The sequence below is a fragment of the Aedes albopictus genome, chromosome 3 (assembly GCF_035046485.1).
Source record: "Aedes albopictus strain Foshan chromosome 3, AalbF5, whole genome shotgun sequence".
NCBI classification, from domain to species: domain Eukaryota; kingdom Metazoa; phylum Arthropoda; class Insecta; order Diptera; family Culicidae; genus Aedes; species Aedes albopictus.
The window spans coordinates 82,003,423-82,028,105 of NC_085138.1; the positions used below are offsets into that span (position 1 = coordinate 82,003,423).

The 24,683-nt window shown below is 43.1% G+C and overlaps 2 long non-coding RNA genes across 3 annotated transcripts in view; both read left to right on the forward strand.

The window, feature by feature from the left end:
• LOC115256314 (uncharacterized) overlaps positions 1 to 24,683 on the forward strand; it is a 715,903-nt gene that overhangs the window by 45,476 nt on the left and 645,744 nt on the right. The gene's annotated exons all lie outside the window — the stretch shown is intronic.
• Positions 4,540 to 6,513, forward strand: LOC134291186 (uncharacterized). The gene is made up of 2 exons (XR_009998957.1): positions 4,540 to 6,191; positions 6,248 to 6,513. It is a non-coding gene; the product is annotated as an uncharacterized LOC134291186 (long non-coding RNA).

Sequence of the window (24,683 nt, forward strand, 5' to 3'; positions counted from 1 at the left end):
TAGAATGCACGTTTGGGTATGATTCTACTCTTGGCTGATTGGAGTTCTTCTTCTGAGCGGGCTCCGAGCGGTGTCGATGATCCACTTCCTGCTGTAGACCAGGGGCTCCTGACTCGGCAGACTTCACGGTGTGACTTGGTGAGCCGAAGTGCTCCTCCCGAGCGGACTCCGACTGACGTTGGTTCCGGTTACTTACCGGCTTGCAGTGCTCCTTCTGAGCGTTCTTCGATTGGTGATCTGATCGCACTCTCTGAGTCGATGGCACTACTCTGGACGCGTCGGAGAGCTCCTCGCTACAACAGTGCGATTGGTGGTGAATCCGCATCCTTCCTGAAGATCTCCAATCCTTGCTGGCCAGTTGGATTACCTGGACGGGGATCGCATTGCCACTCGATAGCTGCACACAGGACTGGCTGGATAGCTTCGTCGGTATGAACTCTGCCCGAAGGGAAGTCCGCTTCCAATCCGCGCCTTGTTGATCTTCAGTGCTAGGTACGCCACATCGCGTCGTGTGACGCGGTTCCTTCGTAGAGGATGACCCATCGTGTTCTGTGTAAACGTTGATCGGTTCGTCCTTGGACGTCTCAGAGATTGCCGGCGGCTCTAGACTGGATGAGTCGTAGAATTCTTGTGAGACGGACTCCACCTGATGCCGATTATGGAGGCTACCAAAAGCTCGGCATTCTCTCGATTGCGACTTGGCTGGTGACTGGTTAGGCGTCACAGTGTGATTTGTTGGTGTCACACTGGACCAATAAGAGTGCTCTTTCTGAGCGGACGCCATATTGCTGACGGTTGTCGCAACGTGATGTAGCGGTTTCACGTTGGACTGGCCTGAGAGCTCCTCCGGAGCAGGCTCTGACAGCTGCCTGCTTTGGAAGCTTTCCAAAACACGGCACTCATATTCGCTGAGTTGGTACTTACCAGCCAAGCTCACGGATAGCTGCTCTATCCTTAGCAGCGCTTCGGTGTGCAGCCGGTAGAAGTCCATCTCCAGGTCACCCTGATCCTCGAACTCCGATGCCGGGATGCGATCCAAGATCTCCTGGTGAAGCTTGGCGTACTCCTGGTAGTACATGCTTAACTTCTTCTCGTATACCCGCAGGAGCGATGATGTCATCTTCGACGGGTCGTGCTCTGCCTCCACCAGGTTTCCCAAGATGTGCCGGGTCTTCCGCGAGACCTGTTCACGGAGATGGATGAGCAGCTGTGTCTCATGCATGGCGGGTGCCTCAAATTCCGATGTGCGGTGTCTCATCTTCACTTCGACGGTCGGTGGTTGGTTGACAAGTCCTCTCTTCGGTGTCCACGCAGGAATTCACCGACGGTGCCGATCTACTTTGAACGGCAAAAACCGTCGACTGGTCGCCTTGTTGACCAGGGCCGTACGCCTCACTAGTCGACGGCAGATCTACTCCTTGGTGTCTCGATGACTTGTAGGAGCGGTTCCGTTTCTACTGATACCTCCTTGATCAGCAGAAGGCTTTAACGGCACCGATAGCAGGGCTCGCTGACCGGTATAAACTTGTCTTCTTGGTTGTCTTGCCGGCGGCAAGAATGACACATCCAGTGCCGATCGTCCACTGACCGGCGGTAATTCCTCTCGACCGTCGCCCAGGGAAACACTTCTTCTGGGGCCGATGACCTCGTTGTTCGGCAGGAAATCTTCTCGTTGGTAACGTCTTTACCAGCGGCAAAGATGTCACCCTTGATGCTCGTCGTACACTGACCGACAGGATTCCTCGACTGGTCGCCTCAATGACCAGCAGGACGCTTCGCTGCGGCCGACCGACTCTTCGGTACGTTGATGTTCTCACCGGCGGTAAGGATGTCAGCGATACCGATCTCTCGTTGACCGGTACGGAGCTCCTCGACTGGTCGCCTCGATGACCAGCAGGACGTTTCACCAGGACCGACTGACTCGTCAATCGGTGGGATTCCTTCGACTGGATGGTGTCTTTGCCGGCGGCAAAGAAGTCACCGTTGATGCCAACCGTTCACAGATCGGCAGGGATTCCTCGACTGGTCGCCTCGTTGACCAGGGTAACAACTCGCTGGTGCCGATCTCCTCGCTGACCGGCGGAACTCCTCCAGGGGATAGGATCTCGGTTCCACTGATCTCTCCTCGACCAGTAGAAAGCCTAACTGGGACCGACCGACTCGTCGATCGGTAGAATTCTTCCAATGGGATGGTGTCTTTGCTGGCGGCAAAGAAGACACCGTTGGTGCCGATCGTCCTCAGACCGGCAGGGATTCCTCGACTAGTCACCTCGATGACCAGCAGGGCACTTCGCTGCGGCCGACCGACTCTTCGATAGGCTGGTGTCCTCGCCAGCGGCAAGAATGTCACCGTTCGCAACGATCCTCTCGTTTACTGGTAGGGATCCTACGACTGGTCGCCTCGTTGACCAGTAGGAAACTTCGCTGGGGCCGACCGACTCGTCGATCGACGGAAACCCTCCGATGGGATGGTGTCTTTGCCGGCAGCAAAGAAGTCACCGTAGGTGCCGATCGTCCACAGACCGGCAGGCTTTCCTCAACTGGTCGCCTCGTTGACCAGGGGGACAACTCGCTGGTGCCGATCTCCTCGCTGACCGGCGGAAAATCCTCCAGGGGAAAGGATCTCGTTTCCACTGATCACTCCTTGACCAGCAGAAAGCCTCGCTGGGACCGACCGACTCGTCGATCGGTAGAAATCCTTCGATGGATGGTGTCTTTGCCGGCGGCAAAGAAGTCACCGTTGGTGCCGATCGTCCACAGACCGGCTGGGATTCCTCGACTGGTCGCCTCGATGACCAGCAGGACGCTTCGACAGTGAACCGGGGACTGTAGGCCGGTTCCACTCCACAGTACGGTATCCGGTTCGGACGGACCAAAATGTTGAGGCGCCGCAGTGCCTTAAACGGGAAGCTCTTGGATTTCTGGCGGGATGGAGTCTCGCAAGACCTGGGGTACCAGAAATCCTCCGTTGATCCGGTTCGAAGGACCAAATGTTTGGGGCTCCGCAGTGCCTCAAACGGGAATTTTTCCTTCCGCAGAAAGAAAAATACACGGGAAGTACTTTACACTTAAACCACTTTATTCCTCTTCACTTGGCGTTGTCCAAGCCACGCCAACGCTTGTAAGTACACTTTACTTAACTTAACACTTCACTTTACACTTGACCGTTAGCCGGGTCAAAACAGACTATTTCGTTGTTCGGGATTGCCGTGCTGCTTATATAGTCCCTCAGAGTGCTTCTGGAATGTTCTATAACTTTCCCGGATAGAACATTCAGGAACTTTCCTCCATTCTGGCTGCACTGCTCGAACGAAGTAACTCAAGGTCACTCACGAGCGGCCTGCACATGTTCTTCCCACTGGGTGCCGCCGCAATGACGCGTGCTCGCTCGCAGCTGTCATCATCAATCATCATCGTCATCATCGTCGGTGGTGAGTGGTCCCGCACTGTCGCCGTGTTTACGTTTGTGGGAGCTCGAGTGACGCTGTTCAATCTCGTAGGGGAAAGTGGGGCACATTTTCCACCGGAGCGTCCGATGGGCGCGAACACCGTCTATCACCGATTGCAAGCGAGTTCGTGAGGCAATATCAGGCTGGATTCATGAGTGAACGCGCTACAACGGACCAGATGTTCGCCAACTGCAAGGTGTTGAGAAAAAGCTGCGAATACAACGTGCCCACACATCATGTGTTCATCGATTTCAAATCGACGTATGATACAATCGATCGAGACCAGCTATGGCAGAATATGCTCAAATACGGATTCCTAGATAAACTGATACAACTGATCAAGGCGACGATTGATCGAGTGATGCGCACAGTTCGAGTATCAGAGACGCTCTCGAGTCCCTTTGAATCTCGCAGAGGATTACGGCAATGAAAGCGGGGATAAACACGAGTAGAACGATTTTAACGAAGTCCGTTCAGCTGCTTGGTTTCTCTGATGATATTGATATTATTGCTCGTTAATTTGAGGCGATGATGGAAACGTTCCTCCGACTAAATAGTGAAGCTAGACGAATCGGATTAGTCATTAATGTATATATTTCTATCCATGGTGGTGAAATCAAAGCGGTTGAAGAATTCGTGTGCTTGGGAGCATTGGTGACCTCCGACAACGACACCAGCAGGGAAATTCAGAGACGCTTGTTTTTATGATAAAAATGAATATTTTTACATGCTTACTAACGTCACCTAGCGACAGAATTGCGAATCAAAAAATTTTCAAACAATCCATCCTCTGCACAACTTTGCCGAAGATTTGAACTTTCTATCTTACCGGGATCGCGAGATAGAGCTGGTTAAAATGCTCATTTTACATGGTCACTAGCGTCATGTCACTTAGCAGTAGAATTGCGAACCAAACTGTTTATCTTTAAGATGTCAACGACCTTCTGAACAACTTTGCTGAAGACTGTTTCTTTGTAGATTACATATCAGGATTTCGAGGTATAACAGCATGAATTTACCTGTTTTTAGGTGATGCTAAATTTTTTAGGGGGTGCGGATGACGCAATATTCACCTGAATGTTGAAATACTTTTTCAAATGAGTCCGTACCTATGACGGGTAGAGTTCAATGCAGCTAGAATCCCACTGATGACCAGGGCCCTACATTTTCAATTTCAATTGAAATTTTCAGGCGAAGTTTGTAAACAATGTTTTCAATCGTCAATGGTAACAAGGCGCCGTCGTCGTCGCTCAGCCCGACTGTCATCGTCACCGATGAACCGACGCTGCTGCGTCGTCGCAGATGCCACTTTGTTTCGCACTCACAAGCTCACGCACGCTCGTTCGACGTCGAATGAATTTCTCTGTTATAACTCATTTAATGAGTGTAACAACCGTCAAATCTGTGTAATGTTAATGTATGCTATGCATATTTTACTGAAATAGTTTATTACCCATAAAAATATTAAGCAAACATACATTTTAGACAATTTGAAAATTTCAGTTGAATCCCAGTCGGTGTGAAAATGAGCCGCCACTCGTCGTTGCGTCGAAGAAAGTGACAAGAAGGGCGGATGAAGCGAAGCGCATGCATGTTGTATTGAATGTTTCCGTCGTCGGCGTCCGTCTGATGCTGATGGGCGCTCGCTTTCAGCGTCATGTTTTGGTTTCGACGATGTAGGCCCCTGCTGATGACAGTTGGAAACGTGAAGCTAATCACCAGGGGGTATGCCCCTAGATACGTATGTCATGGTATTGAACTCCACGGATCGACGATGACGAGCTATGTGCCATGTGCCGAAGGGGAACATCGAAAGCTGCCGTTCAAGTCAAGTGGAGCTCGGGCGAAGGGTGTGTTGAAGTTTATCCATTCAGTCCTGTGTGGACCGATGGAAAAGTAGTTGCACGGCGATGGATTTAACCCTTATGTGGCCAACAGGGTACCCGGATACCAAGCGCCCCTTTAAAATACACGGTGTAGAAAAAAGCAAAAAGTTTGTCGGACACATAACGGTGAAGTTGACATTCACAAGAATGTATGGCCCACGTGGAGAAACAAACTGGGTACAGAGTAGAATAAAATGCTTGGGTCCAAGTGATGACATACGTTGCCAAGGAGAAGAGGAATAAACTGGAAGCTAAATCCATTTCATGCAACCTGGTTATCTACGCAGAGTATAACAAGGGGTACAGAGCATTCAATCTGGTGACAAGGCAAATTTTCACTAGCCATGTCTGCATAATGCTCTATCAGAAGCCTTCCAAGCCGGTCATACTGTAACAAAAGTGGCACCATATTGCGAAAACATCGGTGCGACCATTGAGAGCAACGAAGCAAACGACTCGACTCGGTACAGATTGAACCAACTACGGACCTGATTACCACGGTTAGGGGTTGTGGGTTACAGTGGATAACCTAAGCATTTTGGTCGTTTCCAGTGGAAATGCGGCAAAATCCATCTGTATTTCCGAGTAACATGGATATACATACCAAAGTCCCAAATTAAGTCGTAGCACTCGGGCTCAAACCGGGTACCACTTCTAGTACTACATTTGGTCCCCGGTACCCAAATTTGACATTTGGCTACATACCTCATTTTTTAATACTTTGTGACACAGTAGCCCACGACGAGGTAGTAGCTTAGGACAACAAACTAATTTCAAAATGTCAATTCAAAAGAAAAAAAATCATCTCGCCGAAGACGTTCACGGACCTCAATCAGCTGTTTTCCAAACTCTTATGGTAAATTCCATATCTAAACATTATCTGTCTGATGATAATTATATTCCTTTTTTCAGGGAAAAAAGATTTTAAGGTGCTTTTCCTTGAACCGAACCTAAAACCGACGGCACGTACAATGGCTTTTCCTCTATCTAGCCTAGAATGAGATCGTGTGTCTATAGGCTCTGAGGCTAGCTTGAAACATTACCGGCTCAAGAACCCAGTTGAAAATGCGTTCAGGAATGGCCTTTCCCATCTGTCCGGATAACTATTGTAACCTACATTGAAACTACTCCTAACGGATGTTAAATATTATGGATTAAATTACATTGATTTGCCCTTTTTTCCTGTCTAAGTACCTATTTCAAAATAAAATCACCTCAATTTATTTTTATGAAATTGATTATTTTTGCCAGAGAAAGGGAGAGGATGATGGGGAGGGCCAATAGGGCACTTGCTGGCTTTGTTTAGTGTGCCCAACAGACCCTTTGATTTTGCTAGTAACGCTTTGTAATGAGAATCGCGTTACGAAACGTTTCACAGCTAAATCAAATGGGTCTGTTGGGCACACTAAACAAAGCCAGCAAGTGCCCTATAGTAGTGATAGCTCTGAATTGTAGCCCGAAATTCAAGCCTAAAAATGATCTTCTGACGTGATTGTCAGCATACTCCACTGGGACTCATGTCGAATGATCATCCGGGTTTCCGTATTTCTTTTCAAAAACTTCTGTATAATTTTGAATTATTATTTATACTCCAGGCCGGGAATCGGATCAGACGATAGGTCCTGGCTGCGGTCGGGATTGTTTGTCTTCCTACATTCTATTTGGGCTTGCTCTATACGAGCCTAGTAAAAGTTATGACTTAATATCGGGTCATAGTCTCCCTTTTTATCGAATCGGCATGGCACAACAAACGAATTCCAATATTTGCTATCCAAACATTCCATAACCGAATCACTTAGCATCCTAAAATAGAGGAAATAATCGTTATAAAATGAATAATAAGTATGAAACTTGATTTTCCAACGCCATGTTTTTTCATGTTTTTACTGGCATAAACCCTAGGCATAAACATCTATCTGGTTACTGTTAGCAACAATCAGGGAGTACTAGAGTTTTAATTCTTGGGGTGTTGCAAGGTTTTATCGATTGAAGGTATTATATGTTTCAACCCTAGTACTTCATGAGTCATGAAATTTCCAGGTGTTGTATGGAAGTAGGAGGTCTTTATTTTGTCTTTGTACATACTCTAGAAATCTTGTAAGGGATTACATTAAAAAATATTGTTTTCTTTGATTATTTTCTTCACCAAAACGTGCATCAAAATAGCGTGAAAAAAGTTGGTGGGGGTAAAATGGACAATCGATGGGGTAAAATGAACAAGTCGTTTAAAGTTATATAACAACATATTGTGTCTATGTTTTTATTTACAAACTATCAAATTTCATACGAAACCTTTATTTTGTTGTTTTCAAACTTTTAATAGAAACTTTGAAACACACTTAAATAATTATTGCAAAAATAGTATAAAAAACAAGCACTGTTTTGGATGAAAATTACATTTTGTTGATAAAAAATATGTTTTTAAACCTTTTTCCTTCAGCTATACCACGATATGTATGACGGCTGATGAATCCGGAGTTTGGAATAAAAAAAAAATTTTTTTTGGTGGAATTTGAACCGAATTTCCATTTTACCGCCAAGGTCTGGTTTTGTTAAAATTATGTCCAACAACATTTTTTTTTTTACAAAACTCAATTTTTTTTCAGTTTAATATACACTCAAACCTCTATTTAGGTAAGATCCATTTAGGTGAAATCTATTTAGGTCCCTCCATTTAGGTAACGTTACCTAAACAGAATTTGGTTGTGTTCAGAACAGTTGGAGTACTTAAGATTGATGGCGTCATACCCGATATTAACCTATCATTCACCTGTTTTTGTTTTGGCCACCAAACCCAACATATACCCAACAGTTGTTCGATGTTGGTCCAACAGTGGCCCAACATACGATAAAAAATTTCCCGACTTTGACCCGATATTCAATAATTTTTCAGTCTGGCGGAATTTTGCAGTTTTTTTGTGTTCCGTGCCCAGCTAGTCATTTTCATAACAGTTCTCACCTGAGACCCTCCAAAACCACCGAAAACGGCCCTGAAGCCCCTCCCCTTTTGAAACTCCCTTTTTAAGTGCTCTGAAACTCAGCATGACCCTCTTTAAATCTCCTTTTCGAGTCACTCTCCCTAGATGAACTTCTTTGCAATCTTGTACTCCATTTAGGTAATAAACTGTATCCATTTAGGAAAAAATTCTATTCAGGCATTCCCGACTTATTACCTAAATGGAGGTTTTGGTGTATTCTTTTACGTGGTCTTTATTGGTTTAGGGTGTAAAACTTGGAATAATTAGAAACATAACTTACGATAAAACCTTAGCAATGATAAGCAAATTTTAAATCATTTCCGATTTTTCACGTGATTTTTAAAGTTTTTGTCATTTTGAAGAGGTTTATTTGATTTTAATGTTCAAGTTCAATAAAAGTATAATGATTCATGCTTAGGGATAAGCTTCAATCGTTAAAACATGTTGAAAAATAATAAAAGTCATGAAACTGTACTCTGTCCACTTTACCCCTATCACCCCTACGAAACTTGAATCGGATACAGTTGAAGATTTGGAAGCTAGTTGTTTCGGGACAGAAGCAGTTCAATCATCTGCACTTCCTCCGCATTCATCTCGAGGCAGTGAGCATCTAACTCCGAGACGCAGCGAAAGGGAGCGCCATTGACCCGGCAAGTATTATGATTATAAGGCCACAACAGTGTCCTGCTTCAGAAGCTTGTATCTTCATCGGCTTTAAAGAAGCATCGCACTCCTGTCGCATTCCAAAGATAAATATGTTGGTCTTCAACAAATGTCTGAGCACGCAGTGACTGAGAGCGCTCAGTCACGGGCAAGTATTCTTTAAAATTCGTCACGTATAGTAATACACAAGGACGATTTCCTCATTCTTTCATACGATCGGTGATTGATGGCCAGTATCAAGCAGCAACTAAGCGCCAAGTTCGAGATGAAGGACTTTGCGGCCAGTTAAATAGGTGTTAGGGCTATGGGTGACCAGATCGAACGGCGGCTTAGAAATTGACCATAAATACTATATCGACCTGTTGTTGAGGATGTTCTACTTGATCGACTGTAATACTGATCCTACTGCCCTCGGTGTAAACCAGTGGCTCACATAAAATATGTCCTATATATGAAGAAGAAAAGGAGAAGATGTTCCATTCCAACAGCTAGCTGGTGGAGTCCAATTCGTTGCGCAGTGCTCAAAACATTAGCCATGCAGTAAGTTTGGTCAACAGTTATTGCCATCAATTTGAAACACGTGGCTCTTTAGCCGAGGGGCTTCTACGTTACGACCTCCCCTAAAATGTCACGTTTAGTTTCGCAAGTCTTCCTCTTTGGGGCCACCATCCCTTGTCACACTTGTTTTTGCAAGCATCTTATCCTCTTTGGAGCCACCATTCGCTGGTATTACATCCAATAACGCTAATTTGGCGACTGATCTTCTCAAGACCGTTAAACCATTAAACCATTGATACCGACTTGAAAGTCCTTTCGAGCTCTTATATGCCTGCTATGGCCCACGTTCTGGCTAGTTAGCCCAATATTATTATGGACAACAGGACTTTGTTTGCGAACCAGATTTTGGGTTGTATCTCAGTTTTGTCATATCCCCGATAAAACCTACTAAATAAAACCATCTTCTGTCTTGTCAAATATTTGTTTTGCTTATTTTTCACTATCAATGTTCGGTACTCAGAATAAATTATACTAGATTGTTTATCAATTGAAAAAATGCCGATCTGGAATTCAGATTGATTTTCCTATTTGATACGTGCTAGGATCCATGCCACAGGAAATTTGTGGTGAATGTGACTGTGATAATGATAAAAACTTAGTGCGCCACACAAACTGTACATTAGTATGGGACACACTTGTATGGAAAAAATAAATCCTCGCTCCAGTCGACTTTTTAGATCCCATTTAGGTCCCATATGAGCTGTACAAAATTTCAGCGCAATCGGTGAAACTATAATTTAGCGCAAGTGGTTTAAAGTTTGCATAGGATTTACTATGGGAAAAGTTACACTTTCAGATAAAAAATCCCAGAGGTCGCCCCTTGTCTCCTTAATTCAAATCGACCAACGTTTCTTGTAGAAAAATCATTTATGAAACTTTCCTTCGAAGACCGCAAAACAATTGGATGCTAGTGGAAAAAGTTATTGATTTATTACCGATTAGTGATCCAACGAACTGCTTTTTGTTTTGTTTTATCAGCAGCACTGCTGCTGCCGTTGTTGCATGAGGTGGCGGGAGGCATCACCACCCCCAGAGACAGCAGCAGCCAAGGCAGCAGCTACAGTGCTGCTAATAAAACAAAACAAAAAGCAGTTCGTTGGATCACTAATCAGTAATAAATCAATAACTTTTTTCACAAGCATCCAATTGTTTTGTGGTCTTCGAAGGAAAGTTTCATAAATGATTTTTCTACAAGAAACGTTGATCGATTTGAATCAAGGAGACAAGGGGCGACCTCTGGGATTTTTTATCTGAAAGTGTAACTTTTTCCATAGTAAATCCTATGAAAACTTTGAGCCGCTTGCGCTAAATTATAGTTTCACCGATTGCGCTGAAATTTTGTACAGTTCATATGGGACCTAAATGGGATCTAAAAAGTCGACTGGAGCGACAATTTGATGTGTGTCCCATACTACTGTACATTAATTGGAAGTTAAATGCATTTAAATTACTCGGTGGAATTGGGTGAAAAAATTTTTTTTTTCATAGACATGTTGGAAGGGGAATGGCGTTCAGTCTTTGGATGAATAACTCAAAAGAAGGCGCAATATAGCGACCGAAACGTCGGATAAAAGCTTAAGAATCCGTTTTTGAGTTATTCCTCCAAAGACTGAACGCCATTCCTCTTCCAACATAATCACCAACAGTCGAAATTCGAAGAAAGGACATTATGTAAGTTTTTTGGAAAACAAAATAACGGAAACGTGTTGAATCGTTATGTTTTTTCTTAAGCTGTACGTGAAACCATAAAATTGAGCAATGATTTTTCTATATACATATTTATACATCATCCTGACTAGGCGACACATTTTTTCTGATAAAACTCTGTGTTTCTGATGATTTTTCCAATAAGGCTAACCCTCCTGAGGTGGTCATAACTGAGCTCATGATAGAACTAACGGTTTTATCACAGCGTTTCTTATACACTGGAACCTCTTTTTATGCACATGGCTGGGACTGCATAAATTAAAAATGTGCATAAATTAAAAAGGGCATAAAAAGAGGGAAATTTATGCATAAATTAAGTTTGGGTTGTAATTAGAGAATCTAGTTCTCGAGAACAAGACCTGTTGCAGATGAGGTGAGGCTAAGGAGGTTTCCAGAAAGTTCTCAGAGAGCACAAAAAGGGGGTTCCAAGGGACTTCAGGGGCATTTTAAGGGGTTGTTTCGGGGAATTTGAGGATCCTTTGAAGGGTGTTCTGTCAAGATTTTTTGGTGTTTTAATGGGATTACGGGGAATTATGGGGTATTTCAATAGTATTAAGTGGATTTCAGGGGCGTTCCAAGAGGCTTTAGGGGCAATTCAAAGGATCTCAGGAGCCTTTGTAGGGCGTTGCAAGAGGTTTGAGGGGCGTGAAATACTTTCAGAGTCTGCTATGAAACTTCCTGAAATGCCTCCAAAATTCCCCTTAAACCCCCGGGGACCCCATGTAACGCACCTGAGAGGCTTTGAAACCCCTGGAAACTCTTCCGTAACGCCCCTGAATCCCGCAGAAAATGCTCTGAAACGTCATGAAATGCCTCCAAAATCCCCCTTGAGCCCCTCGGACCCCATGTAACGTACCTGAGGAGCTCCAAACCCCCCGAAAATTCCTCCGTAACGCCTCTTAACCACGCCGAAAATGGTCTTAAACATCCGGAAAAGCCTTTAATTTGCCCTGAACCCTCTCAGACCCCTTGTAACGCATCTGAGAGGCCCCAAACCTCCCAAATCCTCCCCCAAGTAACATTTTCAGAGCTCATTGGATTTATTTTGGTTTTATTAGAGGCTTATTACGGCCACCAACAACGCCATCGGCTGAAGTTTTATTTGATTCTAGAAGCGTTCTATGAAGTGTCAATAAAATCATCACAAAACTTTCCAACGGTGCACCCAATTTGATTTATGAAAGGTTGTATTGCAGTCGTCAAGGGTACTATAAAATAAACAATGAAAGAGTAATCAATGGCTGCATATCATGGCTGATATGCACTATATCATATTATGTGGCCAAAACCAGGGTCAACCATAATCACGGCTAAAATGCATTATATTTTTAATCGATTAATGGACTCGATACGCTGATCTCAAAACTCTATATTGAAAAAATATTTTTCTAATTAAATAAGCACCACTGGTATTTGTTCATTTATTTCATTGAATTTATTTGACCAACCATAGCCGACCATAGTGAATTGCTGTTCATGGTCTATCTGAGCGCCATCTCGTAAGAGGTAGCGAAATCTACAGATAGATTCATTGTGAATTTAATATGGTAATGGCATGATCAGTTTCACTTATTGCGGTTGTGACGAAGAGATAGAAGCTTTATTGTCGAACGCATTATTTTTTTCGGGAGGCTGCTGCTGCCATATTGAAATGTATCACTTATTCACAACGCAAAATCGATAAACACAATAAAATAGTACATACCTTGATGATATGACGCTTTTGATGAGAGGTAGGGCTATTATCGATACCGGTAAGTTATTTCTGGAGGAAAACGTGAAAAAATACGACACTTCATTTTTACTTTATAAACACTTTATTGCCAAAAACTGCACTGTTTGAGTGGCGCGTTAATTATATGCATCTATTATCGCAACATGCACGGTAAAATTTTTCTCGCTTTCACTGAATTGATGTAACAATCGTCACAGAGTTACACATTTTCCAACAAACTACTTCTACTCTTCATTTAAATTCAGTTCCATGATGGTTACGATTCCGTGAGTAGATTGTTTACCTTTCTCGCACGGTCAGAACGAAACTGGATGTCAAACTTTTTCGAGCAGAAATGAGAAACATGAAAGTTTTATTGTGGACTTATTGTTCCTTTAAATGTTGATTTATTAACCTCTATAGGAGTGGTCCATTTGGTCGGAATACGTTCTTATAGCGGTTATCAGAAGGTTGTGATGGAAATGTTGGTTTTATTAGCAGTTTTATAAAATTTGTCATGAAAACCGCTTATAGAAAACGATAAAACTAAAAATGTTACTTGGGCCGTAACGCTTTCGTAACGCCTCTTATTTCCACGGAAAATGCTCTGAAATATTCTAAAATGCCTTCAAAATCCCCCTTAAGCCTCCTCGGACCCCATGTAACGCATCTGAGAGGCTCCGAGCCCCATAAAAACTTCTCGTATCGCATAAGTAACGCGTCTGCATCCCGACGAAAATGCTCTGAAACGTCTTGAAATGCCTTCGAAATCCCCCTTAATTTCCCTCGGACCCCATGAAACGCACCTGAGAAGCTTCAAAAGATTTCAATAAAAGTTTCTTTAGGAATGATCACGTGATTTTTCAACAAATGTATGCATTAAGTTCAAGTGAGAGTTTCTACTAGCATTGCAGGAGAAATCGTGATACATTTCCTAAGGAGTTCCCCAAACATTTCTTTCCTATTCTTAACTATAAACATTTTCTAAAACGTATTTCCAATTAGGCTCTAAATATGATGCAGAAAACTTGCAAGTGTTTTCATTTTGATGATTCTTAGGTTAGTGGTTGCCCATAAGTTAGGCTTTCTAGTAGAAGGGCTTACACGCAAAAAATTATCCCATATATCGCACTTAGTTTCGCAAGCACAGCTTCCTCTTTGAAGCCACCATCTCTTGTCACGCTTGATTCGGCAACCATCGCATCCACCTGGGAGCCACCATCTATGAGAGCCACCATCCAATGACAGCCAATTACGCTTATTTGGCGACAGCTTTTATCAAGATTCCACCTGATGTAAAAACGTCTGCTTAACGAATTACACCATTTTACCAGTATAAAAGATTCTAGTATCTTCCAGCATACCAGTACTAACCAGTCTTTGAAGGTTCATAAAACTTGGTACTGAATTTTCAATGGGGAATATTGAGAAAATTCCAGGGAAATCTAAAGCAATCCATAAGAAATTTCTAAAGGAACTCCGTCAAAATTGCTGAAGTCATTTTTGATAAACTTCTGTTAATTTTTCAGGAAATTCTTTTAGTCATTAATATCAAAGAATTTGATAAAAGTTGTTGAATAACTTTCTGGAAAATGTCTGGCACCATTCCTAAAAAATACTCCTAGAATTTTAATTTTATCAAATTTCAAGAAAATCGATGGCAAAATTCCTGGAAAGTTCCCGATTTTGTTTTGCAAAGATCTACTGTAGGTCCTAACTGTGGTGGCTGCGCAGTCAAACGGGTTTGATATTTACCCAACGTCAATAAGTCCCGAAACGTTGGGTATAAAATAAATCCGTTTCAAGAATAAAGACGGCGTAGTCATCAAAAATGTAGAGTATCTTCGTGCCTGCCACACGATATACACATGCAAAATGGTCATTGGCAGAGGAAGCTCTCAGTTAATAACTGTGGAAGTGCTCATAGAACACTAAGCTGAGAAGCAGGCTTTGTCCCAGTGAGGACGTTACGCCAAGAAGAGGAGAGGAGGAGTCATCAAAAATCCACAGTTTCCGATAATCTAAAATTTTACAAAAGATCCAGAACAATACAAGTTTGGGGAAATTTCTGAGATCAATTTACGGCGTAAGATCTACCATAACCAATTTTGATTTCGTAGTTTTCCAGCTTGGTTTAAATGCAGGAAAATAAGGCCGTTACAAATATTTATTTCCCTTTTTGTCCCACCACTCTTTGGCTGGTCGAGGGGGGGGGGGATAAAAATAATAAAGCATTTATTCTGGAAAATATTAAAAACTCATCGGATTTGTTAAAGATATTTTGGCAAGACCCGATATTTTGATAAATATTTTTTTATCTGCCCCCTCAAAATGCAAAATCCAGCCAAACATTTTTGAAGGGGGTAGGAGACAAAAAGTCAAAAATAAATTTGTATCAGCCTAATAAGATCAAAATTTTGTTTTACGTTTCTGTGTTTTGTTTTATTTTTGTATATTGTTTTTCACTACTAATATACAATTTTCCGTGTTATTTGCTTGATTTTAACTTCAACTTTAATGAAATAACGATTTGTTTCAGCGCTGTTCAGGTAAATAAAGTTGAAATTGTAATGTAAGTCAATTCTATGCATCATAATCATAATATTTATTGTTTCAGGTAAAATCAGGTAATTGGTCAATTATATAATTAAATATATTCAAATTATATGATACTTGGGATATTGGGAGAGTAGCCTAAGGAAGCTAAATGAACTGGTTTCTGGACAAATGTTCGTGGGGTGGCCAGACTTTGTCACGAGATAACAACCATCGTGTTGTCTTCCGAAGGTCTCCAGTAAATTTAGCTTACCCTGCTACAACAAAACATCAGGTAGATCATTCCCTTCCGGTATGACTCTGCAGCCATAGGTAATCCTTGCGCTGATGGTGGGTACACAATCATCATCATCATCATCATCATCATCATCATCATCATCATCATCATCATCATCATCATCATCATCATCATCATTTCTGAGATCAATTTATGGAAAAATATATGAGAAATTCAGAAAGAAGAACGTTGGGAGTTCCTGGAGTTCATAACAAAGGGAGAGTTGGTTGAAAATTATTTGAAAAAATCTTGGCTTAATGTTCAGTAAACCTTTGAATGAATTGTTGAGACATTTCAGAAAAATTAATTAGAAAACCCCCACGGAAGATCTCTGCAAAAATTTCTCGAGTGATGTTTCGCATAACCATTAACCATTATGTATGGAAAACTTTTGGAGGAATTTTCAGGAAATTCCTTGAAGATTTTCCAAACAATTCCTAGTACAGTTTCTTACGAAGCTCATGGAGATATTCCTGGGGAAGTTCCACAACAACTTCGAAAAACTTCCAGGGTAAATAATGGGTTTTTTTTTTGAGGAGTTCTCGTTAGAGAGAATTGTTAGCATTTCTGGAGGATATTCTGGTAAGCATTTACCTCAGCATCAGTGAAGAGCAGCGCTGTTATTGGTCGTGAGCTTCCCATGACGATGAACAAGTAGGCTCTTTCATCGTCACAAGACAAAACGAGCATTCGCGCACTTCGTCATGTCATTTTGCAATGATCAAGCGTCATGACGAAAATTTTCAAATTGTTTTGAAATTAAAATTTTCACCTGGTCCAAGCAAATTTAGGCTAGCCGTTGTATTTAACGGATAGAGAGGGCATACGTGCATGCTTTAAAGGATTTGAACAACGACAAAATCCATGAATGTTGTAGTAATTGCCTTGTTTACAACCATGTCACGCTCCGTCGTGACCGAAAAATGAGCGAATATTGTTAGACTCTCTTGGTCATTGTCTCACGATTCGATGACATTGAGAGAGGCACTTCTGTAAAATTCGCGTGACGATCCGTGTTGACGCTGACGCTTTCCAAGCCTGGTGAAGAGAATTGTCAGACAAAAGAGGTACAAAACAAGCAACAAAGACGACTACTTTTTATCCCTACTGGTAACAGATAATGACATTTTCTCAAATTTTTTTGTTGCAGACAAAACGGAAGCTTTTTTTGTTGCGTACTTTTCAACTCGTGAATAATCAATTATGAGCCATTTAACGAGACGTTTCGGATCAGCTGATCGCTCATTTCATGAATGAAAATTTGACAAGAGGTTGCGCCCAAGCCCGTGAGTGTTAATATCAATATCAACACTGTTGTCGTTTCGTAAAATAGACTATTGCTAACCCAAAGTCGAAACTGTTTGATGATAGAGTTTCACCAGAGTTGCAGTATTTACCGATTCCAAGTTACCGTCCGAAAATCGCCATGCAAGGCCTTAAAATCTCTAAACTCTTGATGTACGATGTTAATCCCATTATTTTCAAGTTGGGACAAACTTTTGTCGCATCGGTTTGCTTGTCGCAACAAATACAGGTTGCGACATTGTCATTATTGTTGCGCGATGGTTGAATTTTGATTCACCGCTCAGCATTCAAATAGGATGTACAAATTTAGAATTCACCACTGCACGCATTTCTGCCCATATCCGAGTAATATGTTTGATCCGCACAACCGTTCTGTTGGGCCACCCCGAAGCGCAAGACGACATCGTCGTCAACGGCGACGACGAGGATGACGATGACAGCGACAAAAATAATTATGTTCCGTGTAATTTTCTTTTTTGTTTGCTTGTGCGCAGCATAGGTACCTTGGTGGAGCAGCTCCCGCGCTACGTACTATAACTACTAGCGTGGGTCATCGGAACCGTTTTCTCAGATCAAAGCTTTTTTGGTTCCGTTTCGGGTCCTGAGTATCTGTGCAAAATTTGAGCACGATCGGTTGCGTCTACACTTTGCGCATTGCAATTGAAATTTGTATGGAAATTTGTATGGGAAAACATACTTTTTAGCATTTTAGCCATAAGTTGAAAAAGTTTGTCTGAAAGTTTTTAACCGATACTGCAAAATGATAGCCTAGGATGTTCTGAAAAACTTTGTTGAAGACCGCAAAGCGATCCGATGCTTGTGAAAATAGTTATAACCAACGAACCACATGCATGTGTTTATGTTTTAACATGTAAAGGAATAACAATAACAAAATCATGCTGTTTCGCCAAGCAATGCCAACGCCATAACTTTTTTCATAAGCATCAGATCACTTCGCGGTCTTCGACAAAGTTTTTCAGGACACCCTAGGCTATGTTTTCCTTTCATCGGTTACATGGTTTTAGAAAAATTCAAGCTTGTTATGAGAGAAATGCAAAAAAGTGTCTTTTCCCATGTAAAACTCCATACAAACTTCAAACGCGATGTGTAAAACGTAGACATAACCGATCCTGCCCAAATTTTGTACACTTATTTGGGTCCTGAAATGGGATCAAAAAAGCTTTGATCTGATGGGATACCATTGAGTTTTTCATTTTTCCATATAAACGATGACCCACTCTAACCTACTGCTCTCTGGCTCGGGTCGGACGTTTTGAGCGAATGAACCTTTTCTGACAGTCATCATCGCTACCGCCACCGCACCGCGGAGAGCGCACCGCATTGTTGGGTTGTTATCCACCCCGGTTGTCATCACCAGCTACATAGCTGGAGCAGCATGATCTTCAGCATGTTGCTGAAAAAGTTCAAAGGACGAACTGTCGTAACTGCTCCGACGCGATAATACTATGTGTGTTGCTTCATTTCATCATCGTCATCATCACTGGCACTGCCGTCGTTGATCCACCCCAGTGCCAGTCAGTAGTGGTAGCAGTGCACTGCCACTGTCTGGGCATGCAACATAAATGACCAATTTCCTTAGGATCTGGTCCGAAACTTAATTTACTTTGGGCTTTCGCATGGTCGTATGTATGTCGTCCACATGGGTATGGGACGATGTGAGCTTGAACTACCAACGATGATGACTGATTTGCAGATAACGACCATCCGTAAGCATGCGGTTCGATGCAAATGGACCGGAGTGTAATTATGTGGTCGTTATTTGTGCACCGGGGTTTGGACGGAAAGGACACTATCAGGAACTTGGCGGTTACATCCACGGAAGAGATGAAATTAATTACTGTTTGTAATTGGAAGCTTTTGTGGTCTGTGTATCTAGTGAAGAAAGATGCAAATTTTGATATTTCAATTTTTGAGCCTTCCAATGTCGTTTACATCTTTTCAGATGCAAAACGGTGAGTCGATAAGGAGAGCGTCCAACATAGCTCTGGTCCTCACAAGTTCCTACCTCATGCTTCCACGGGTCAAGCGATGACAAAGACCGCCAGCTAAGAGTTGTGTGCTTAGCTGGTAGTGTAGCCTGGGCACTGTTGTCCTTCTGACTTCAGCTAGATTGAGAAGGTACGATCCGAGTGTCTGTTCACCAAGGAGGTGCGGCTCAAACAGCGTCTGTTCTGGCATCCAGCGGCTGAGTAAGAAACGCTGCACCACGCCCAGCTAGATCCAAGGTGGTAGCCCCATCAGCGTGGTCGTCCCAGTGTTGGTTGGGACGTTAAACAGAACTGGCACGATGGCCCTCCGGCGAGACAGGAGTGTTGGCGTAGGCCCAATAAGCCACCCGTAAAAATCCCCATTGCGAATAACATAGGAGAAAATACGACTCGATACAATCGGCAAAGACCCACGCGACGAAATAAGGACTACGATTGGAAACTTGGAACATGGAATTGCAAGTCACTAGGTTTCGCAGGATGTGACAGGATAATCTACGACGAACTACATCCCCGCAACTTCGACATCGTGGCGTTGCAGGAACTTTGTTGGACTGGACAAAAAGTGTGGAAAAGCGGGCATCGAGCGGCTACCTTCTACCAAAGCTGTGGCACCACCAATGAACTGGGAACAGGATTTATAGTGTTGGGCAAGATGCGACAACGTGTGATCGGGTGGCAGCCGATCAACGCAAGGATGTGCATGTTGAGAGTAAAGGGCCGTTTCTTCAACTACAGTATCATCAACGTCCACTGCCCACACGAAGGGAGACCCGATGACGAGAAAGAAGCGTTCTACGCGCAGTTAGAGCAAACATACGATGGTTGCTCGACGCGTGACGTGAAAATCGTTGTCGGCGACATGAACGCGCAGGTAGGAAGGGAGGAAATGTACAGACCGGTAATCGGGCGAAACAGCCTGCACGCTGTATCGAATGATAACGGCCAGCGATGCGTAAACTTTGCAGCCTCCCGTGGTATGGTAGTCCGAAGCACCTTCTTCCCCCGCAAAGATATCCACAAAGCCACCTGGAGATCACCCGACCATCAAACAGAAAACCAAATCGACCACGTTCTAATCGACGGTAAATTCTTCTCGGATATAACCAATGTCCGCACATACCGCAGGGCGAATATAGATTCGGATCACTACTTAGTCGCTGTATGCATGCGCTCAAAACTTTCGACAGTTATCACCACCCGTCGAAGTCGAACGCCGCGGCTCAACATCGAGCAACTTCGTAACGTAGAAGTGGCTCAAGACTACGCGCAGCAGTTAGCAGTGGCATGGGCGAGAATGCTGCAACACCGTACGAGAGCGAATGAGGTACGTTACAAGCAGGCGCGGAACAGGCAGAACTCAGTCTTCCGGATGAAGAAGCGCCAGCAGGAAGAACGAGATCGCGAAGCGATGGAAGAGCTGTACCGCGCTAAGGACATACGAAAGTTCTACGAGAAGCTGAACCGCTCGCGCAGAGGCTTTGTGCCACAAGCCGACATGTGCCGAGATAATCACGGGAATATTCTCACGAGCGAGCGTGAGGTGGTCGAGAGGTGGCGGCAGCATTACGATGAGCACCTCAATGGCGACGTTGCAAGTACCGAAGGTGGCGTGGTAACAGATCTAGGAGTATGTGCACAGGACGAAAGACTTTCGGCCCCTGACCTTCAAGAGATTGAGGAAGAGGTTGGCCGGTTGAAAAACAACAAAGCCGCTGGAGCAGATCAACTACCAAGCGAGCTTCTAAAATACGGTGGAGAAGCACTGGTGAGAGCACTACACTGGGTCATTACCAAGATTTGGGAGGAGGAAGTATTACCGGAGGAATGGATGGAAGGTATCGTGTGTCCCATCTACAAAAAGGGCGACAAGTTGGATTGCGGGAACTACCGCGCGATCACATTACTGAGCGCTGCCTACAAGATACTCTCTCAAATTTTATGCCGCCGTCTATCACCGATTGCAAGAGAGTTCGTGGGGCAATATCAGGCTGGATTTATGGGCGAACGCGCTACAACGGACCAGATTATGCACGAATACGGATTCCCGGATAAACTGATACGGTTGATCAAGGCGACGATGGATCGAGTGATGTGTGTAGTTCGAGTATCAGGGGCACTCTCGAGTCCCTTCGAATCTCTTAGAGGGTTACGGCAAGGTGATGGTCTTTCGTGCTTGCTGTTCAACATTGCTTTGGAAGGTGTAATAAGAAGAGCGGGGATAAACACGAGTGGGACGATTTTCACGAAGTCCGTTCAGCTGCTTGGTTTCGCCGATGATATTGATATTATTGCTTGTAAATTTGAGACGATGGCGGAAACGTACATCCGACTAAAGAGTGAAGCCAGGCGAATCGGATTAGTCATTAATGTGTCGAAGACAAAGTACATGATGGCAAAGGGCTCCAGGGAGGAATCACCGCGCCCGCCACCCCGAATTCATATCGACGGTGATGAAATCGAGGCGGTTGAAGAATTCGTGTACTTGGGCTCACTGGTGACCGCCGACAACGACACCAGCAGAGAAATTCAGAGGCGCATTGTGGCAGGAAATCGTGCCTACTTTGGACTCCGCAGAACTCTACGATCGAATAAAGTTCGCCGTAACGCGAAGTTAACCATCTACAAAACGTTGATCGTCCTCTATGGGCACGAAACATGGACCCTACGTGCAGAGGACCAACGCGCCCTTGGAGTTTTCGAACGGAAGGTGTTGCGTACCATCTACGGCGGAGTGCAGATGGAAGACGGGACTTGGAGAAGGCGAATGAGCCACGAGCTGCATCAGCTGCTGAGAGAACCAACCATCGTCCATACCGCGAAAATCGGGAGGCTACGGTGGGCGGGTCACGTCATCAGGATGTCGGATAGCAACCCGACTAAAATGGTTCTCGAGAGTCATCCGACCGGAACAAGAAGACGTGGAGCGCAGCGAGCTAGGTGGGTCGACCAAGTGGAGGACAATCTGCGGACCCTACGCAGAGTGCGGAACTGGAGACAAACAGCCATGGACCGAGTGGAATGGAGGCGGCTACTATGTACAGCAGAGGCCACCCCGGCCTTAGCCTGACCGGTAAGGTAAGTATCTTTTCAGATATGAAAAGCTGGAAACAAATTGTATGATTTTAATAAAATTCTACAACATACTTATAAAATACAAATTAGTCAGCAACTGTTTTTCTTTATCGACTTCCTCTTTACTGTACGTTATGCAGTTTTCGGTCAAACATTTGTCATAGTTTAAGATCGCTAACCAAGGTTTTCCAAAAAGCACGCCACGATTTAGAGGAAAATTAGAGCCAAAAGAAGAAGGAGTCATGAGTTTACAAGTGTGGCAACATAAAAATAAAACAATAAATCACAAAACTCTATGAGCGTTCAAACAGTTATTTCATTCGCCAGAAAAATGCACTTACAGTCCTCGTTAACCATCACTAATTCCCGTAGCTATGAATGAATGCTACGAGGTTAGTGCACTGACTGTACTGTAGCATACCGGTCGGTCACGATCGCATTAATCCACGCGAATCACACGTAACTTGATCAGCAGCAGCAGCAGTGCCAGCAGTTGGCAGTGGCACTTAATTACAAACGCACCGCAGCGTACCACACGCACATACTGCCTTCGCCGCTCGCTCCTCCGGACCGTCTGACTAATCGTCATCGGGTGGCCGCAACAAATTGATCGTCCATCAAAGTTATAGGCAACCGAATCACAACAAGCAGGAGAACTCAATTAAGCCCAAAGCTGTACAAACTAGGGCTTGGCACTGCTGTTGGATAGATGGATGCGATGCGATGCGAGGGCAACCCTCGGCGGTCGTTGTTGCTGTGTGAGGATTTGATGAGTAGTGTTTGGAGTGGATGCGTGTAGTATTTTCCGACTGAACAAAGTGCACGGATTTTAGTTTGGAGGTGGCCAGCGGCAGCTCCTTAGCGCTTAATTTCACGCTGCACAGCGTAACCAAACAATGTACTATGCACAAGAAAATAAAAACACGCGTCAAAAATAATGGTCGGGGTACTTTTTGGATGGGCGCTCTAAATACTCTTGGCCTAGGGAGGGGAATAAATTTGTCTTCTTATCGGGAACATTTTCTATTTTACGACTTTCTTATTACTAAAACATAACATAAATAACTAAACACATGTTAGAGTTTTTATGCAATATTTCGCTGCTTATAATTTGTTATGAACTTTAATCATTTCATGGTGTGAATGATGATCACACATGTCGAAGGTTAGAATCATTCTCTTCAACATTTTTAGTAATCCCTGACCGTGTTTACATCCAACGATTTGGTCTTATTGACGTTGATGGTAAAACCTGCCGCCGACGAGCGATTGGCAAGATCATCGAGTTTGCTTTGCATATCTGGCTGCAAAACGGTGCGTCGAACATAGCTCTGGTCCTCACAAGTTCCTACCTCATGCTTCCACGGGTAAAGCGATGACAAAGACCACCAGCTAAGAGCTGGATTAGCTGGTGTGTACTGCTGTAAGTCTGCAAAGTGACGTAAGCGACATTGACAATTATAATACATTTTTGATTATTATGCATCTAGCTCTTGGATATTCTCCAAATGTTCTTCCATAGATGCCCGGTTTCACCAAGATCTTGCATCCTAATACAGCCATTCCATAGAATAACGATATAGTGCAACTCCAAACTTGGTTGGTTTGTAGTTCATCGAAAATAATTAGACCCATATTTTTTATTTCGTCATTAGTGTGACAAATTTTCAAATAGGGTGGTGTTAAAAATCGTGGTTTTTAAAAACTAAAAATTTTCAAAAAATCATAACTTATGAACCAGTTAACTGATTTAAACCTTTTTTTTTATGTTTGAAAGTTATTTAATTCTAGTTTTCAGGAAAAATACGTTTAATGGGCCAAATTGTGTTTTTGTGCAAAAAAATGCAAAAAAAATAGTTTTTTCACGTTTTTATGGTCTTGGGACCAAAGAGGTACCCTGCTTTTATATTTTAATCAGAAAATTTGATATTTGATTTTTTTAAAATAGCGAAAGTCATATATTTTAATACTAGCTGCTTTAAATTTTTATAAAACTATGCTTTTCATTGCTTTTTTGAGTAATTCCTGGTCTTTTTGGTATCCATACATGTATAAGGATTCAAAATATAATCAAATTAAAAAAAATGTTTTGAAGGGGAAAATTTGACCCTTTATTTTCAAAAAATCATCTCAAAAACTAAAACAACATACATCTCTAATTTTTTTATATGTTACGCCAAATATCCTGAATTTTCTGATAAAAAAACCAGGGTACCTTTTCGGTCCCGATACCATAAAAACGTGAAAAAAACAAAAAAATGCATATTTTTTTGCACAAAAACACAATTGGGCCCATTCAACGTATTTTTTTTATAACTGGAATTCAATAGCTTTCAAACAAAAAAAAATTTAAAAGCAGGTAACTGGTTTATAAGTTAAGATCTTTTCAAATCTTTTAGTTTTTAAGAACCTTGATTTTTAAGACCACCCTATTTTCTTTAGTGACGAAATAAAAAACAAGGGCCTAATTATTTTCGATGAACTACAAACCCACCAAGTTTCATGA